Source organism: Lolium rigidum, chromosome 6, assembly GCF_022539505.1.
Source record: "Lolium rigidum isolate FL_2022 chromosome 6, APGP_CSIRO_Lrig_0.1, whole genome shotgun sequence".
NCBI lineage: Eukaryota > Viridiplantae > Streptophyta > Magnoliopsida > Poales > Poaceae > Lolium > Lolium rigidum.
In genome coordinates, this window is record NC_061513.1 from 358,182,776 (window position 1) to 358,201,464 (window position 18,689).

Here is an 18,689-nt window from a genome sequence, read left to right on the forward strand (position 1 = left end):
AAGGGATGTGATCGGCTGGTGGCCCTGCAGGATAGCTCTCTTGGACAAGGTTGAGCCCGCCCCGAAATTTCAATGGTGATGATCCATTCTTTATCCTCGCCTTGGCTGAGACTCGGGGGGCAGCTCGCCCTCGAGGTTTAACCAACTCGTCGAAGTGGGCTCACTCTTCGTGACGGCTCGTTCAAAGACGGTGATTGTTGTAGAAGGAAGCTGCGGAGCCGAGCGGGCAGAATTCGGAGAGGATGATTTAAAGGAGACTTGACATTATTTCGGGAGTTTTGCCGCTAAGTTCAACATGCCATCTTGAGAGATCCGCGGATTTGCGCGATTAGGGCTTGGCCTTGTTTGGCAAGGAGTTTGGGTGCAGGTGGATCTATCTCGAAATCTATCGTGAGAGACCGATGCGATGCCATCGGCTTGTTGGGCATTGTCCGGTTTGGCAATCGGCGAGAATCGAACGAAAGACAATCGGCTAAATTATCATAAAGGGAATCGGCAAAATCGAGTTGGGGAATTTCTTCATTGATAAGCCAGATTTCTTACATAGAAGAGCTGATTGCTCTCAAAAGGAAATACCAGGGGGATACATTGCCCCGTCTGCTACTGCTAGCCCTATGCTAAGACCCTATCTAGGGGCCGCTGCTGCCCTCGTCGTCGTCGTCGCCACTGCCGGCGCTGCTCCCTGCCGGTTCGTCATCGCTGCTCCAGCGGCCGCCGATAGGACCCTCGTCGTCTTCATCCTCTTCGTCAGCGTCGTCGTCACTGTCGACGTCGCTGAAGTTCCCGGGCCAGAGGTGGCGGCGTTTGGCCGGCGGCTCGTCGGAGGAGCTGGCTTCATCCTCCTCCTCCTCTTCCTCCTCCTTCACCTCCTCGGAGGTGGTGAAGTCCGCCCGGAGAGGCGGTCGTCTTCGCTCTCCTCCACCACTTCCTCGTCGGCAAGGAAGCGGAGGTCGCTCTCCCCGTCGGTGTGGGATTTGTCATCCTCGGACCCGACGGAGGAGTCATGGTCCTCTTTGTCCCACTTCGTTGGGCGCGAGGATGTCGTACGCCGCTTGCGTACCCCACGAGGGCGTCGACTCTCGGATGGGAGAGGACACGTGGGAAAGGTCCGACGAAGAAGAAGAGGAAGAGGAAGAGGACATGGTTGCAGGGGAGGGTTTTTGGAGTGCTACTGCGAAAGGGGTAAAGAGGAGAAGCTGTTCGATGCGGCTAAATAAAAGGAGGGGGGTTTTTAATTTCCGAGCAGTTCTCGAGGACATGGTGCCAAAACTGTCAAATCGTGCGAGAGAAGTTGGGAAGGCAAGTCGTCATGATGAGGCATGCTTGCGGCAGTTCCGCTCTGCCGTGACACGACCCCTCTGAGGAAAAAACAGAGTGGTTTTGAAATTATCATTACCAAAACCAGGGGGGCATGTGTTATCACCAGATTTTGGCTAAATCAGGAGGTGGGCCGCGATCAAGATGGGCTTGGAAGATTACGTATGGAAGATATATGAAGCGGCCTTGCACGGAGAATTTGGGCTTAATTGCCCGTGTATACGTAACATATTAGATCGTATCTTAGTTTAGAGGTAGAATCTTACTCGTGCACGGTTTGGTGCACGCCCGCATTAGAAAGTCCAGTTGGACTATAAATATGTATCTAGGGTTTATGGAATAAACAACAACTCACGTTCAACCCCAAAAACAAACCAATCTCGGCGCATCGCCAACTCCTTCGTCTCGAGGGTTTCTATCGAGTAAGCGACATGCTGCCTAGATCGCATCTTGCGATCTAGGCAGCACAAGCCCACGTTGTTCATGCGTTGCTCGTACTTGAAGCGTTTTTGATGGCGAGCAACGTAGTTATCATTAGATGTGTTAGGGTTAGCATTGTTCTTCGTTTAAGCATGCTTACGTAGTGCAACCCTTGCATATCTAGCCGTCCTCACGCCTATCTCAGGTGTGGGGGCGGCACCCGCTTGATCATTATTTAGTAGATCTGATCCGTTACGATTGCTCCTTGTTCTACAAGGATTAGTTTAATATACGCAATAGTTTGGCCTTACAAAGGGGGAGGATCTCGTGGCACGTAGGGTGGCGTTCGCAAGTCCTAAACGGGATGTTCCTAGGATCAACTTCATGTTGGTTTTTGGCCTTGTTTAGGATCGGCTTACGAGCACCGTGCGTGGCCATACGGCCCAACTCTGGAGTAGGATGATCCGATTATGTGGTGAAAACCCTAAATCGTCGTAGATCTCATTAGCTTCATCTTGATCAAGCAGGACCACCAAGTATTCGTACACCCCGTACGGATCATGGGTGGATCGGCTCTTTGAGCCGATTCACGAGATAACTCGAGAGCCGATCGAGGCTCGTATTTAACGTTTACATGTATGCCCCGCGAGAAACTAAGCGAGGCAATCTCATCACCTTCACGACCGGGTATAGGTCAGGTGGCACGCCCTTGCACTTCGCAACGCCGCGTGTGACCAGAAGAGCATTGCGGGCCGTCGCTCGGAGGGGTCTCAGCCAGCCGCAGCTCTAGGCTCCCCCCGGCTCTACAGTGTTGACAAGGCCGCTGCCCGCCGGTGGGTTTTGGCAGTCAACAACTCTAAAACTTGAACTAACTAATTATCTAACTAAAAAAAAATTACAACAAAATTTAAACTACAAAATTTTTACAAAAAAATTAAACTAACTAATTACAACAAAATACTTACAACAAATTTGAACTAACTAATTATCTAACTACAAAAATTTTACAACAAAATTTAAACTACAAAATTTTTACAAAAAAACTAAACTAACTAATTACAACAAAATACTTACAACAAAATTTGAACTAACTAATTATCTAACTACAAAATTTTTACAACAAAATTTAAACTAACTAATTATCTATATATATACTAAAATACTTACAAAAAAATTGACTAATTAACTAACTAACTAATTAACTAACTAACTAAAAAAATTAAAAAAAAGAGGGCCGGGGGGCGCCGGCGGCCGGCGGTTGCTACCTCTGCGTGTAGATGGGCGGAGGGGGCGCGGCGACGGGGCGGCACGACACAGGGCGGCGGCGCGGCGGCGGGGGGCGGCACCGAGCGACGGCGCGACGGAGGGCGGCGGCACCGAGCGGCGGCGCGGCGAGAGGGCGGCGGCACGGCGGCGGCGCGGCGAGAGATGGCGGGGGCGGCTCCGAAGGAGCTCGAGGCAGCGCGGCGAGAGGTGGCGGGGCGGCGCCGGGGGAGCTCGAGGCGGCGACGGCGGCCACGGCGGCGGCGCGGTGAAATCCGGTAGCCTGGCGGTGCTAAGTCGTTGTTAGGGTTGGCCTCCAGTATCGCGGGTGGACGCTCCGCCCGCGACGCGCGGGTTATATACCTACCCCCCTTTTGTCGCGGGTCGTGGCATCACCCGCAATAAAAGGCACCCCTTTTGTCGCGGGTCGTGCCACCACCCTCGATAAAAGGGGGGGTCTTTTATCGCGGGCCGTGGCACGACCCGCGACAAAAGGGGGTGGGGGCTGATCCGCGCCAAGTGCATCCAACGGCTCAGGCCGTTTGAATCCAACGGCCTGGAGCCGTTGGACGCGGATCAGCCCCTGGAGCTGTTTTTTTCTGTTTTATAAATAAACCCATATTTATCTATTTTAACTTAATAAAAACAATTATTTCAATAACTTTTAAATGGTAACTCAAATAGAAAAGTTTTATATATGAAAATTGATCAGAAAAATCCAATGAACATGAATATGACATCCATATTACCATTTGCATCTCGCATCATATCAATCTTTCATCCGTTCCTGTTTCTTCTCTACTGCGCACCGCCGGCCTGGCACAAGTGTTGCTTCCCCGTGCCACGTGTCGCCGTCGCTTCCACGTGCCTCGCCCCGCCGCTGCCGGAGTGCGACGTGTGTAGCCGTGGCTTACACGTGCCATGCCCCGCGTGCGCTATATAGAGCGACGCGTGCGGGCGCAACCACACATCGCCACCGCCTCTGCTCTCATTCATCTCCGGGATGCCTCCACGTCGTCGAGGGTCGTCCGGTTTCCGTGGCGTTCGAGTGCGTCCGAGCGGTAGGTTCTACGCCGAGATACGCGCCGGTGGCTGCCGCCTCACCCTCGGCACGTACAACACGTCGGAGCTAGCGGCGCGCGCTTACGACGTGGCGGCGTGGCGCTTTCGGCGGCCACGGCCGACATGAACTTCCCGGATGTTGAATCGCTAGAGGAGGCGGAGTTCCTCGCGCCAGCGCCGTGCTTCGTCGACGACGAGGACCGTCGCCGGCACCGCCAGGTGCAGCGCAGGATCGCCATCGCCGAGCACGACGAGCGGTTGATGCGCCGGTGGAGGGCGCAGTTCCCCAACGACGTCGACAACACCGACGCGTTCTTCGCTGACCTTAGGGCACAACGCAGGTCCAACAGGCGCCACCGTCGGGCCGTCGCCGAGTTCGAGCTCGAGAACCCGAATACGACTTGGGCCGAAAACGACCCTCGGTGGGATGACATTTGGACGGGGACAACCTCCGACGACGAGTAGAGACTAGACTAGTCATTTATCTATTTTATTGTAATTTTAATAAAGTCGTTGTCGGTTCTACTAGTTTAAATTTAGTTTATAAAGTCGTTGTCGGTTGTTTTTGTTCAATAAAGTGGTTGACACGAAATTTATTACGATTGAACTGGAATTAAAGTACAGAGCTCAACTGAAAATTAAGATACACTAGCAAGGTGGCCCTCGCAAATGCGAGGGCATCACGGTAGTGTTTATTTCGAAAAACTGTTATCACCAGAATTTGACCGAGTCAGAGGTGGGCCGCGATCAAGATGAGCTTAAAGATATATATATAGAAGAAATACGTGAATCGGCCTTGTGTACCAAGTTTGGGCTAATTGCCCGTGTATCTGTACCATAGTAGGATACGTGTCGGTTAGGAGTTAGAGTTTTACCCGTGCACGGTTAGGTGCACGCACTGAATTAGAAAGTCCCTTGGACTATAAATATGTATCTAGGGTTTATGAAATAAACAACAACCAACGTTCAACACAAACAAATCTCGGCGCATCGCCAACTCCTTCGTCTCGAGGGTTTCTCCGGTAAGCACCATGCTGCCTAGATCGCATCTTGCGATCTAGGCAGCACAAGCCTACCTACGTTGTTCATGCGTTGCTCGTGCTGAAGCCTTTTGATGGCGAGCAACGTAGTTATCTTAGATGTGTTAGGGTTAGCATTGTTCTTCGTATCATATCTTGTCGTAGTGCAACCCTTATACATCTAGCCGCCCCTACACCTATCTTAGGTGTAGGGGCGACACCCGCTTGATCATAGTTTAGTAGATCCGATCCGTTACGGTTGCTCCTTGTTCTTCATGGATTAGTTTAATATCCGCATTAGTTAGGCCTTACAAAGGGTTGGAGGATCCGGCGGCGTGTAGGGTGTAATTTGCTAGCCCTAGACGGGATGTTCGGGGATCAACCTCGTGTTGGTTTTTAGGCCACTGTCTAGGATCGGCTTACGATCACCGTGCGCGAGCGCGAGGCCCAATCGTAAGTAGGATGATCCGATTATGCGGTGAAAACCCTAAATCATCGTAGATCGCATTAGCTTTATCTTGATCAAGCGGGACCACCATATATTCGTGCACCTCGTACGAATCATGGGTGGATCGGCTCTTTGAGCCGATTCACGGGATAACTCGAGAGCCGATCGAGGCTCGTATTTAACGTTTACGTGTCCATGCAGGAAACTAAGCGAGGCATCATCCAACACCTTCCTGACCAGGTATAGGTTAGGTGGCACGCCCTTGCGACAGCATCGGACGTGTGACCAGAAGGCTTTGCGGGCCGTCGCTGCGAGGGGCCAGGGCCAGCCGCAGCCCTAGTTGTTCCCGGCTCTACGGTGTTGCCGATCGCTGCCCGCCGGTGGGTTTCCGACCGCAACACATTACGGCACGCCCGGTGGGACAATCTTCGACATCCACCCCATCGCCGTCTACATCCGAGATGGCGGAAAGCACTCCGGTCAAGTACGAGGATCGGCCTGACGAGCTCAAGAAGAAGCATGACGAGATCAAGGCAGTCCTCGAAGCCGAACTCATCGGCTCTTTCCACAGAACCCGCTCCCATGGCGTCGGGTGGAAGGGGTTCTCACACGAAGGCGCACTCGATGGAGTGGACCTGTCCGCTCCGTCGAGAAGAACGCACCGGGTCGCTGCGTCGGGAGATCAACTACATGGTGGCTCATTCGCTGCACCGCCACTACGAGAGCACTGGTGAACACTTTAGAGCGTGTCGCTCGCGCGTGATCCGGGAAATCATGAGCCATCGGTATTCGCCGTCGGGACCAGCTGCGGGGACTTACAAAGGAGAGATGCCACTCCGGTCCCATCCACCGCTGCCGTTCGCATGGGCAGCACCGGAAGTGCCGAACTCATCGGCATACGTCGTCTACAAAATTGGTGGTGATCCTAGTGACTACCAATTCCTACCCGAGCGCCCAAGGAGATCCCGCACGGATACGCGTGCGCATATGTGCCGAGGCTGCTGCACACTGGGCACTCTCGAACCGAGGTTGCGACAGCGAGGGCCTCGGAACAGCGGGGAGGAACGTCGGGGGCAGATCTTGAGAAGCAAACGTGGCTAGCTAAGTACGCCACTCCGACAAACCTCCGAGCCCAGCTCTGCGGTTGGCTCGGAAGCTGGAAAAGCAAGCATGGCTGGTTAAGTATGCCACCCCGGCGAATCTTCGGGGTTCGACACCTTCAGCCATCACCGCGGATCAGATTTGTACAATTCGAAAGATCGGTTCGGCATGATGCCGAAAAGGAAGACGTTCGGCTATACCAAGCCGTACCCCAACGAGTACGAATTGATCCCGCTACCACCCAAATATCGGCTCCCGGACTTCACAAAGTTTAGTGGATCAGATGGTTCCAGCTCCATCGAGCATGTGAGCCGATATTTGGCACAGGCTGGGCACGATCTCGGCATCGGACGAGGCTGCGTGTGAGGTTCTTCGCGCAGTCCCTCACGGGATCGGCTTTCGGATGGTACACATCGCTGCCACCGAACTCAATCCGGGACTTGGAAGCAGTTGGAAGAGCGAGTTCCATGAGCGGTATCACTCGAGAGGCTTCAGAGGCTGGCATTGCCGATCTAGCACAAGTACGACGAAGCGCGGGGATACGGTGTCGAGAATACATCCGGCGCTTCGGGACCGTGAGGAACCGATGCTATTCGGTTCACGTAAGTGAAAAAGAAGCGAGTCGAGTTGGCGGTGGTGGGTCTCTCATCATCGATCAAGGACGTGGCCTCCCAAGCGAGACTACCCTTCATTGGCGCACATGGTGCGAAGGCTGTCGGCATATGAGCGAGCGCCACCCGGATGTTTACCGGGACAAATTCAAGCGTGCGGTGGCCCTGGTTGGCGCAGACGAGGATGAAGGTGCTGCGGGAGATCGAGAGGTAGCAGTGGCTGAATGGACTCGAGCGGCAGGCCCCGTGTCCTGCAAATGGGTGAAGCCACAAGGTCCTCCTAAAGGATTCGACTTCGACGTGACCAAAACTGAGCAGATTTTTGATCTCTTACTCACGGAGAAGCATATAAAGGTACCCGAAGGCCACAAGATTCCTACGGTGCAGGAGCTGAATGGAAAGCCATACTGCAAGTGGCATAACACGTTCACCCACACCACTAACGACTGCAGGGTGTGGCGTCAGCAGATCCAAATGGCGATAGAAAATGGACGGCTAATTTTCAACCAGTACGCCATGAAGGTCGACACACACCCCTTCCCCGCCGTTAACATGGTGGAGTTTACTTACCATGGAGGGTGCCAGCCAGATCTCTCGTGCAATATCAACATGGTGGGGCTTGGGCACCACTCTGGTAAGGACGGAGATGAGGGCAGCTGCTCTCATAGCAAAGACACAGAGGAAGCCGCTCCATGCGATCGGCTCCGCCAAGACGGCAAGCGCTACAGCACAGAGGGAGAAGTGAAGAACATAAGATATCAGCGACCTCTCTCTGATCACCTCCTCAACAAGTATGTGAGTCAGTATGACCAACGCCGGCGATACAACGACGATGATGAAGAAGATCGTCCGGCTAGGGACGACAGGAGACGTCGTCGGCATGATCACGACGAGGAGCGATACGAGCGCCACGCCAAGGAAAAGTCGGGGGAGCAAGACGACGAGGATAGGCACTGGGACTGCCCCTTCTTCAGACACTGCTGGGATTCAGGAATGAGCCGATTGCCAACAATCGGCAGCGCCCGAATGCAAACAGAAGAAGAAGGATGCAGCTAACGTGTCCGTGTTCAAACGTCTAGGGCCTCTCCCTCCTCGGAACGAGCGTGCTGAGTCTGCTCGGGTGGAAGATCTCGAGGAACTAGAGGACGATGATGAAGAAGACAAGTATCATCGGCCAAGGTGGTGCCCTGATGGGCTCAGCCGTTCCCAAAAACGAAGGGTTCAGCGTACGCGTGGGTTGGAAGAAGCTGAAAGATTATACCTGCACACGTTGAGGAAGGCACGGCCTGATCTGGCCGCCAAAATTCAGCGAACCCTGGATGAAGAAGGTCGGCCACAAAGAAAAGAGTGGCGCCCCAAGCAAAGGAAAGCCGATGATGAGACATCGGCTGGCACAAACATGGTGTTCATCCTCCCAACGGAGTTTACTGCTCGAGGATTAAACGATGCACTCAAGGTAGACGACAGCGAGCACATCGGTGTGGCAGAGGATGAAGTTAGGCTGGTCGTATCCACTGGCCTAACCGTGTAGCTGGAGCAAATCAACGAGCAAACGTGGCGAGGCTGATCCTGGTGATCGGCCCCAAAAAATTTATGGAGGGACATTACAAAACCTTCATCGAACAAGCAACGTGGAGGCCGATTCCAGCAATCGGCCAAAATTATCCTCACCATCCGTTCTGCATGGGTTCAACATTCGATCCAACAGGGAATACCTGAAGAGCCGATACCATCAAATCCCTTGAAAGAATCGGCTCGGGGGGCACCCAGGTGGATAAAACACGAGGATATGCAGTAGAAGCGTCTTACAAATGCCCAGCAGCCTAAGATGTCCTTTGATGATGGGTATTGAAGTATGGGGGCCGATACATAAATCGGCCGTAAAAAATTCAAAAATTTTTAAGCACAGCCGATGCGCAGACATCGACTTAAGGATAGAAAGCCGATGCGTGGCCTGTGCTGAGACGTTGTGTGATCATCTGCAATATCGACTTTCAATGGAGGAGGGGTGATCGGCTCTGGCTGGCTCTGTATGATGGTTCTCTCAGACATGATCTAGCCCAGGTCCGTTTGTCTGAATGGCGTGCCCTCGTCTCTGTTTCGCCTTGGCTGAGACTCGGGGGGCAGCTGGCCTGGTGGATGCTCTGTTTTTTAAAGCCGATTGGGTGGACATCGGCTAGTCCTGCGCCGCGAGATTTCGTCAAGGGTGGTGATCCGGTGAAACTCAAACTCATTGATCGAAAGGATGAAGGCTTGATGCGCTGACATCGGCTTATTGAGTTCTGACCAAGATTGCAGTCACCCTGTGGTCGAAGAGATGAAGGGCGGATTATGAGAGACCGATGCGTTGCCATCGGCTCATGGAGAATCGGTTTAAAAGAAGTCGGCGAAATCAAATTGGGGAAATTTCTTCATTAATGAACAGGATTTCTTACAAAGGAAGAGCCGATTGCTCAGAAAAGGAAGAACAAAAGAAGGGTCTATTGACCAATCTACTACTGCTAGGCCTACACTAGCAGATCCTAATCTACGGGCCATCGCTGCCCTCGTCGTCATCCTCGGAACTCTCATCGGCACTGCTGCCGATGGGCTCCTCGTCGCTACTCCCGTAGCCCTCTACGGGAGCTTCATCCCCGTCTTCATCGTCGCTGCTGTCGTCGTCCCACCACATGCGGAGGCGTTTCGCCGGCGGGTAGCCCTCGAGGGAGTCGTCGTCGTCGTTGTCGTCTTCCTCTTCCTCTTCTTCAGAGGTGGGGCAGCCGTCCCAGGGGAACCGGTCGTCTTCGCTTTCCGACTCCAGTTCCCCGTCGGCGAGGAACTGGAGATCTTCATCCCCACTGGTCAAGGACTTGTCGTCCTCGGACCGGATGGAGGAGGCGTGGTCTTCCGAGGTCCCATTCTTCGGGTGCGCGAATGTCCGGCGGCGTCTCGCGGGAGGAGGAGGACCCAAGGGAAAGGCCGGAAGAGGATGAGGAGGAAGAAGACATGGTGGCGCAGGAGGGTTTTTGGGGTGCTAATGCGAAGGGGATGAAGAAGCAAACTGTGTAGAACGGTTAAATAAAGGGGATATGGGGGGGATTCAATGCCACAACAGTTCCCGAAGAAGTGGTGCCCAACAGAAAAATTTCGCAGGCCACGTGGAGAAGTGGAAGGGGCAAGGCATCATGATGAAGGATTCGCGGCGGTTTACGCTCCGCTACGACATGACCCGACGAGAGAAAGCGTGATGATTTTGGAAATGTTATTTCCAAAACCAGGGGGGCATGTGTTATCACCAGAATTTGACCGAGTCAGAGGTGGGCCGCGATCAAGATGAGCTTAAAGATATATATATAGAAGAAATACGTGAATCGGCCTTGTGTACCAAGTTTGGGCTAATTGCCCGTGTATCTGTACCATAGTAGGATACGTGTCGGTTAGGAGTTAGAGTTTTACCCGTGCACGGTTAGGTGCACGCCTGAATTAGAAAGTCCCTTGGACTATAAATATGTATCTAGGGTTTATGAAATAAACAACAACCAACGTTCAACACAAAAAAATCTCGGCGCATCGCCAACTCCTTCGTCTCGAGGGTTTCTCCGGTAAGCACCATGCTGCCTTGATCGCATCTTGCGATCTAGGCAGCACAAGCCTACCTACGTTGTTCATGCGTTGCTCGTGCTGAAGCCTTTTTGATGGCGAGCAACGTAGTTATCTTAGATGTGTTAGGGTTAGCATTGTTCTTCGTATCATATGCTTGTCGTAGTGCAACCCTTATACATCTAGCCGCCCTTACACCTATCTTAGGTGTAGGGGCGGCACCCCGCTTGATCATAGTTTAGTAGATCCGATCCGTTACGGTTGCTCCTTGTTCTTCAAGGATTAGTTTAATATCCGCATTAGTTAGGCCTTACAAAGGTTTGGAGGATCCAGCAGCGTGTAGGGTGTAATTTGCTAGCCCTAGACAGGATGTTCCGGGGATCAACCTCGTGTTGGTTTTTAGGCCCTGTCTAGGATCGGCTTACGATCACCGTGCGCGAGCGCGAGGCCCAATCGTGAGTATGATGATCCGATTATGCGGTGAAAACCCTAAATCGTCGTAGATCGCATTAGCTTTATCTTGATCAAGCAGGACCACCATATATTCGTGCACCTCGTACGAATCATGGGTGGATCGGCTCTTTGAGCCGATTCACGAGATAACTCGAGAGCCGATCGAGGCTCGTATTTAACGTTTACGTGTATGCCATGCGAGGAAACTAAGCGAGGCATCATCCAACACCTTCACGACCGGGTATAGGTCAGGTGGCACGCCCTTGCGACAGCATCGGATGTGTGACCAGAAGGTTTTGCGGGCCGTCGCTCTGAGGGACTGGGGCCAGCCGCAGCCCTAGTTGTTCCCGGCTCTACTGTGTTGCCAGTCGCTGCCCGCCGGTGGGTTTCTGACCGCAACAAAAACATCTATGTTATATGTATCATCTTTAATAATGTGTAAGTTTTTTTTAGAGAGGCATGCTTTTCTAGCTTGGTTGAGGCACTCTCACTTAGATAGGCTTCTCCCCTAGCTTGAGAAAGAAATAAAATCTGCTCCTCAAGAAGTGATGAAACAATAACGGAGGATCCATCTTATGAAATATAGAATAACAAAGTAGTTTGTTCATGATGCAATTAATGGAAAATAACTTATCGTTTGTTGATAGGTGGGAGAGCTAACTAATGAGCAACTTTTATTCCTTTATGTGGATTTTTCTTCGTCTCATCTTCTATACCCGTTTAAAATACATGGCACTCTTCTAAAATATGGTATATTCTAAATATGACTGCGTACTCCAACTCTCGGGTGCTTTGTATACAAATATATTTTCTTAAAAGAAAAGTAATAAGCACAAATAGTAGTAGAAAATCACCTGAGCTTAATTTTATAGTACTTTATATTGATAGTCATGCTATATACCGATGGTTAATTTTTTAGAAAATTTTGATACCCCTCCAAAGCAGAATTCTTCATCCGCAAAATGGAATATCTTAGTCCGAGTAGAGACCCACCTATAGAAATTGATCCTCTATTGGCAATTAGTTGTAGTGGGACCAACACTCGATACATAGAAGGTGGAACCTTCAGAAAAAGTATATCTTAATGTGTCTAGATACATTTGAATTTTGACAAATCTAAGACATGTTGGTATCACTTCGCATGTTTTGTACTTAAATTAAAATGTTTGTTGTTGTGACCATATTCTATGTACTCAACCATATATATATATATATATATATATATATATATATATATATATATATATATAGGTAAAGTAATTGGGGCACCATGGTGCCCAGGCTCCCAGATCAACCACCATTAGATTTGATTCAGATGAGTTGAAAGGTATTCGGGTACATTTTGTGATGAAACCCGTTAGTGCACCAGCAAATCCGTTTGTAGCTTTCCTTCTTTCATTTGCATGGCCGGCAATCACAAATTCAAAAATATTTCCATTTTCTGTTTTGCATGCATGCAGCGTGATAGTCACAGATTGAATGAAAAAATCAGTCTAGTATCTCTTACCAAAGAATCCCATGCCCATTTAATGTATTGTCAATCACCCATGATTTACGTAGTGTCCTTAGTTGTTGTTTTCTGATTATTTTGAACTCACCCTACACACCTCGCACCTATTTATCAAGGCAGAAATTCGTTCCAAAGCGCTATATCTCTGTCTAGTATTGGGTGAGTGAAGGACGACCCAAAACGCATTCACGTTTTTGGTTTCTGCTTGGCTGAGGTATCTCTTGTTGATGTGATTCTTGGTCCATGTTTTTTTCTATGTGTCACTGTGAATTTCGAATCCGGTCGTGGTTGTCACTGTTGCCGGTGACAGCAGCACTGCCGGATGCGCGGACAATAGCTCGATATGTCGATACCTGGCATACCTAACAGTTCCTGACATACCCATATACATAGCTGGATAATCCTTGGACCGACCACACCCCTCGGACAATAGCTCGATATGTCGATACCTGGCATACCTAACAGTTCCTCACATACACATATACCCAGGTACCTTGTGTATGATACAACCTGAGTTCCTCACGATGCTCATAATAAGGTTTATTCTACCCTTTTCCAATAATTTGTACTAGGTATAGATAATACCCTCATACCTAGATACCCGGAGTGACCATCAAGCCCTATCATACTCCTCGGACAATAGCTCGATACCTTGCATACCTAACAGCTCCTCGCATACACATATACCCAGGTACCTTGGGATTATACAACCTGAGTTCCTCATGATGCTCATAATAAGGGTTATTCTACACTTTTCCAATAATTTGTACTAGGTATATATAATACCCTCATACCTAGATACCCGGAGTTACCATCAAGCCCTATCATACTCCTCGGACAATAGCTCGATGCCTTGCATACCTAACAGTACCACACATACGCATATACCCAGGTACCTTGGGATGATACAACCTGAGTTCCTCACGATGCTCATAATAAGGGTTATTCAACCCTTTTACAATAATTTATACTAGGTATAGATAATACCAGCATACCTAAATACCCGGAGTTACCATCAAGCCCTATCATACTCCTCGGACAATAGCTCGATACCTCGATATCTTGCATACCTAATAGTTCCTCACATACGCATATACCTAGGTACCTTGGGTATGATACAACCTAAGTTCCTCGCGATGCTCAAAATAAGGGTTATTCTACCGTTTTCCAATAATTTATACTTGGTATCGGTATTGCCAACACACCTGGATACCCGGAGTTACCATCAAGACCTATCATACTCCTCGGACAATAGCTCGATATGTCGATACCATGCGTACCTAACAGTTCCTCACATACACATATACCCAGGTACCTTGTGTATGATACAACCTTACTTCCTCACGATGCTCATAATAAGGTTTATTCTACCCTTTTCCAATAATTTATACTAGCTATAGCTATTACCCTCATACCAAGATACCCGGAGTTACCATCAAGCTCTATCATACTCCTCGGACAATAGTTCGATACCTTGCATACCTAACAGTTCCTCGCATACACATATACCCAGGTACCTTGGGATGATACAACTTGAGTTCCTCACGATGCTCATAATAAGGGTTATTCTACCCTTTTCCAATAATTTATACTAGGTATAGATAATACCCTCATACCTAGATACCCGGAGTTACCATCAAGCCCTATCATACTCCTCGGACAATAGCTCGATACCTCGATACCTCGCATACCTAATAGTTCCTCACATACGCATATACCTAGGTACCTTGGGTATGATACAACCTAAGTTCCTCGCGATGCTCATAATAATGGTTATTCTACCCTTTTCCATTAATTTATACTAGGCATCGGTATTGCCAACACACCTGGATACCCGGAGTTACCATCAAGGCCTATCATACTCCTCGTACAATAGCTCGATACCTCGATACCTTGCATACCTAACAGTTCCTGACATACCCATATACATAGGTACCTTGGGTATGATACAACCTAAGTTCCTCACTATGCTCATAATAAGGGTTATTCTACCCTTTCCAATAATAAGGGTTGAAGATACCTTGAAATTTTGAACATACCTCATCATGAGGACTAGGTCAGTGAAATTGAAGAAGTGGAAAAATATGTTCTGTGTGAAGGTATAACAACCCAGTTAGCATTGGGCTAACTGGTATTGACCATGAAGGCTTGAAGTTCAAATCGGGGTATTGGTTGTTCATTTTTGTCCAATCGTTAAGTTCAACTAGGTATAGTGTGACCTGAGTATGGGAAATCGATACATAGAAATGGTTAGCGATTGTCATAGCAATTTTTGTGGATATTCACCTGGTATCACACAGTGACGCACCCATTAAAAAACAAACAAATAATTTGGATTATAAGCATACCTCACCATAATACCTCAAAATCAACATGATAAGGCCATAGGCCGGAAAATTTAAGCAGTCGATGACAAGCAATTCTGATAAATCTTACCTCCAAGTACCGGTGCATGCCAAACCATCAAGTATTGATTGTTAATTTCATCTAATCAGTTCATCCATGTATCCTACGACCCGAGTATGCAATTTTGATACACGTAAACGGTAAGCATTTGTCACAATGATTTTTTCTGATATTATACCCTTTACCAACATTTCACCTGCATCACATACCTATATACCCAGATACCTTGGGTATGATACGACTTGAGTTTCTCGTGATGCTCATAATAAGGGTTATACCCAAATACCTCGAGATATTATACTAGGTGCCACTATTCCTTTTCCCAACATTTTATACTAGGTGCCGCTTGTTTCAACATACCCAAATACCTTGAGATATTATAATGCACTCTCATACTAACAATACCTGGATACCTAGATACCTCACCCATGTAATTATGAGGAGTCATTGCATGCAATATGTAGCTTACGAATCAAAGGGACTATCTACATTCACCATCTTTTTTATGTGCTACACGCATGCATGCATTTGGAATTAAAAATATTATCCAATTCACATTTCCCAGTTTAACCACCTTACTTGGTCGTATGCATACTCAATAAAATGTGCACACTAATTTTAGTATTTGTTAATCATGTTTCATCAAAAAGCCGAGAGAGTAAAAAATAGATATTAAACATCATTCAATATTTGATACCTGAATCAAACATTCCATAAACGTCTTTTCTTAACTATGACAAACTTATTTTGTTCAACTTCCTAATTACCTTTTACCAATATAGAAACGATGGGCCATCATATACCCAGACTCTTGCTTGACGAATATCGACTATCCAAATTTATAGGAATAATCTCACTAATCTTGGGTGAAGGGTATTTAAAAAGGTATATATGCTGGGCCCCGAAAATACCTTGAACCTCAGATTTACTTTCCTAATTCCTCCTATTAAAACCCACTGATGACAACGCATTCTTCCAAATTGACAAAGGCTGGCCCGCCATATACCTTAAATCTGGGCACATACCTTACTGCAAGTAATAAAAGCCCAATAATCTTTGGAAGGTTCATACAAGGAAACTCAGACATGCAATTGTCTACGATGTACCAAAGAAGGCAACGAAATATTCCTTAATATTTTTTAAAATCATTTCTCCTCTCATGCTATGTGCATGCAAATATTTCCAAATATACCTACGCTAACGGGTTAAACCCGATAATAGAAATCCGTTTTGGTACGTAACCTTACCCCAGCGCATGCTATCATCACCGTCCATTTGCTTTGGGATTGGTACCTCTTTTTCCCTACTAGTTTCTAGTATGAGTGATGGAAAGTGAGAAAAACTGTTTTTCTCTTTCCTTGAGTCACCCACGTGTACCGCCATGTGCAGGAACTTGAATCTTGTTTCCCCTTTTAGACTATCACATGCTGTCAAGTATGGATGTTTTTCAAATTTGTTCTAAACCTACACGGTGATGCGGTTCGTTGGGCTGTAGGCCATTGATGAGTTGTTTGTTTTTACCGGGCAGGCCATTGATGAGTTTGAATATTTCTTCCACCACATGAACCAAGCCATGTCAGAAAATCAGACCATGGCAAGACAACACAGTCCGGTGGGCATCTAGTATCGGTAATTTATTGTTCAAACTAGTCTGTCTGCCTGGATAAAGTGGATATTTCACATTGAAACGGGCCGGTACTCAGTAAGTGTGTGCGGACTCATTGAGAGTTGGCCGAGCTGGAGCTGATTGAAACGATGCGCTGACCAAGCTAGGTTCCATCGTTGATGCCCATGTCCACTTAGCAACTACTCCTACCAACGAGTCACATGAATCCGTCCAAGATTAATTAAGCACTCATGGCTAAAACAATCAGTACCGCAACTTGTTTTTTCAAGCACCCTTCTATAAGTACATTCGACCCCTTTGTTTATAAGTAGCAAAAAAAATGAGTATCTAAGGAAGGACTCAATACGTAATCAAACTTGCATATCGTTACGCGGTCCGATGTCGCGTGTCATTTTATAGGTCTAGAAAAACTATTCGACACCACAACTTGATTTTTCAAGCACCCTCCTATAAGTACACCCGACACTTGGTTTATAAATAGCTAAAAAATAGACACAAAAGATATTTAAACTTGGAAATAGGTAGTTTCTCTACAAGCACCTACGCCGAGGTAAGCCGTACCTTCGTGATAGGGCTATCGGTACCGATTTACCAATCATGCAGTACTTAGGATTTATGGATTTAAATTTCTCTACAAGCACCTACGCCGAGGTAAACCGTACCTTTGTGATAGGGCTATCCGTACCGATTTACCAATCATCCAGTGTACTTAGGATTTAGGGATTTAAATTTCTCTACGAGCACTAATGTTGAGGTAAGACGTACCTTCTTGATAGGGCTATCGGTACCGATTTACCAATCATCCAGTACTTAGGATTTAGGGGTTTAAATTTCTCTACAAGCACCTACGCCGAGGTAAGCCGTACCTTCGTGATAGGGCTATCGGTACCGATTTACCAACCATCCACTACTTAGGATTTATGGATTTAAATTTCTCTACAAGCACCTACGCCGAGGTAAGCCGTACCTTTGTGATGGGGCTTTCGGTACCGATTTACCGATCGTCCAGTACTTAGTTTAGGGATTTAAATTTCTCTACAAGCACCTACGCCGAGGTAAGCCGTACCTTCGTGATAGGGCTATCGGTACCGATTTACCAACCATCCAGTACTTAGGATTTATGGATTTAAATTTCTCTACAAGCACCTACGTCGAGGTAAGCCGTACCTTTGTGATGGGGCTTTCGGTACCGATTTACCGATCGTCCAGTACTTAGTTTAGGGATTTAAATTTCTCTACTAGCACTAATGTTGAGGTAAGCCGTACCTTCGTGATAGGGCTATCGGTACCGATTTACCAATCATCCAGTTCTTAGGATTTAGGGGTTTAAATTTCTCTACAAGCACCTACGCCGAGGTAAGCCGTACCTTCGTGATAGGGCTATCGGTACCGATTTACCAATCATGTAGTACTTAGGATTTATGGATTTAAATTTCTCTACAAGCACCTACGCCGAGGTAAGCCGTACCTTTGTGATAGGGCTATCCGTACCGATTTACCAATCATCCAGTACTTAGGATTTAGGGATTTAAATTTCTCTACGAGCACTAATGTTGAGGTAAGACGTACCTTCTTGATAGGGCTATCGGTACCGATTTACCAATCATCCAAGTACTTAGGATTTAGGGGTTTAAATTTCTCTACAAGCACCTACGCCGAGGTAAGCCGTACCTTCGTGATAGGGCTATCGGTACCGATTTACCAACCATCCAAGTACTTAGGATTTATGGATTTAAATTTCTCTACAAGCACCTACGCCGAGGTAAGCCGTACCTTTGTGATAGGGCTATCGGTACCGATTTACAACAACACCTAGCCTTACCCCTAGTAAGTTTAGGAAGGACTATAAATCCATCATAAAAAGTTGGGAGCT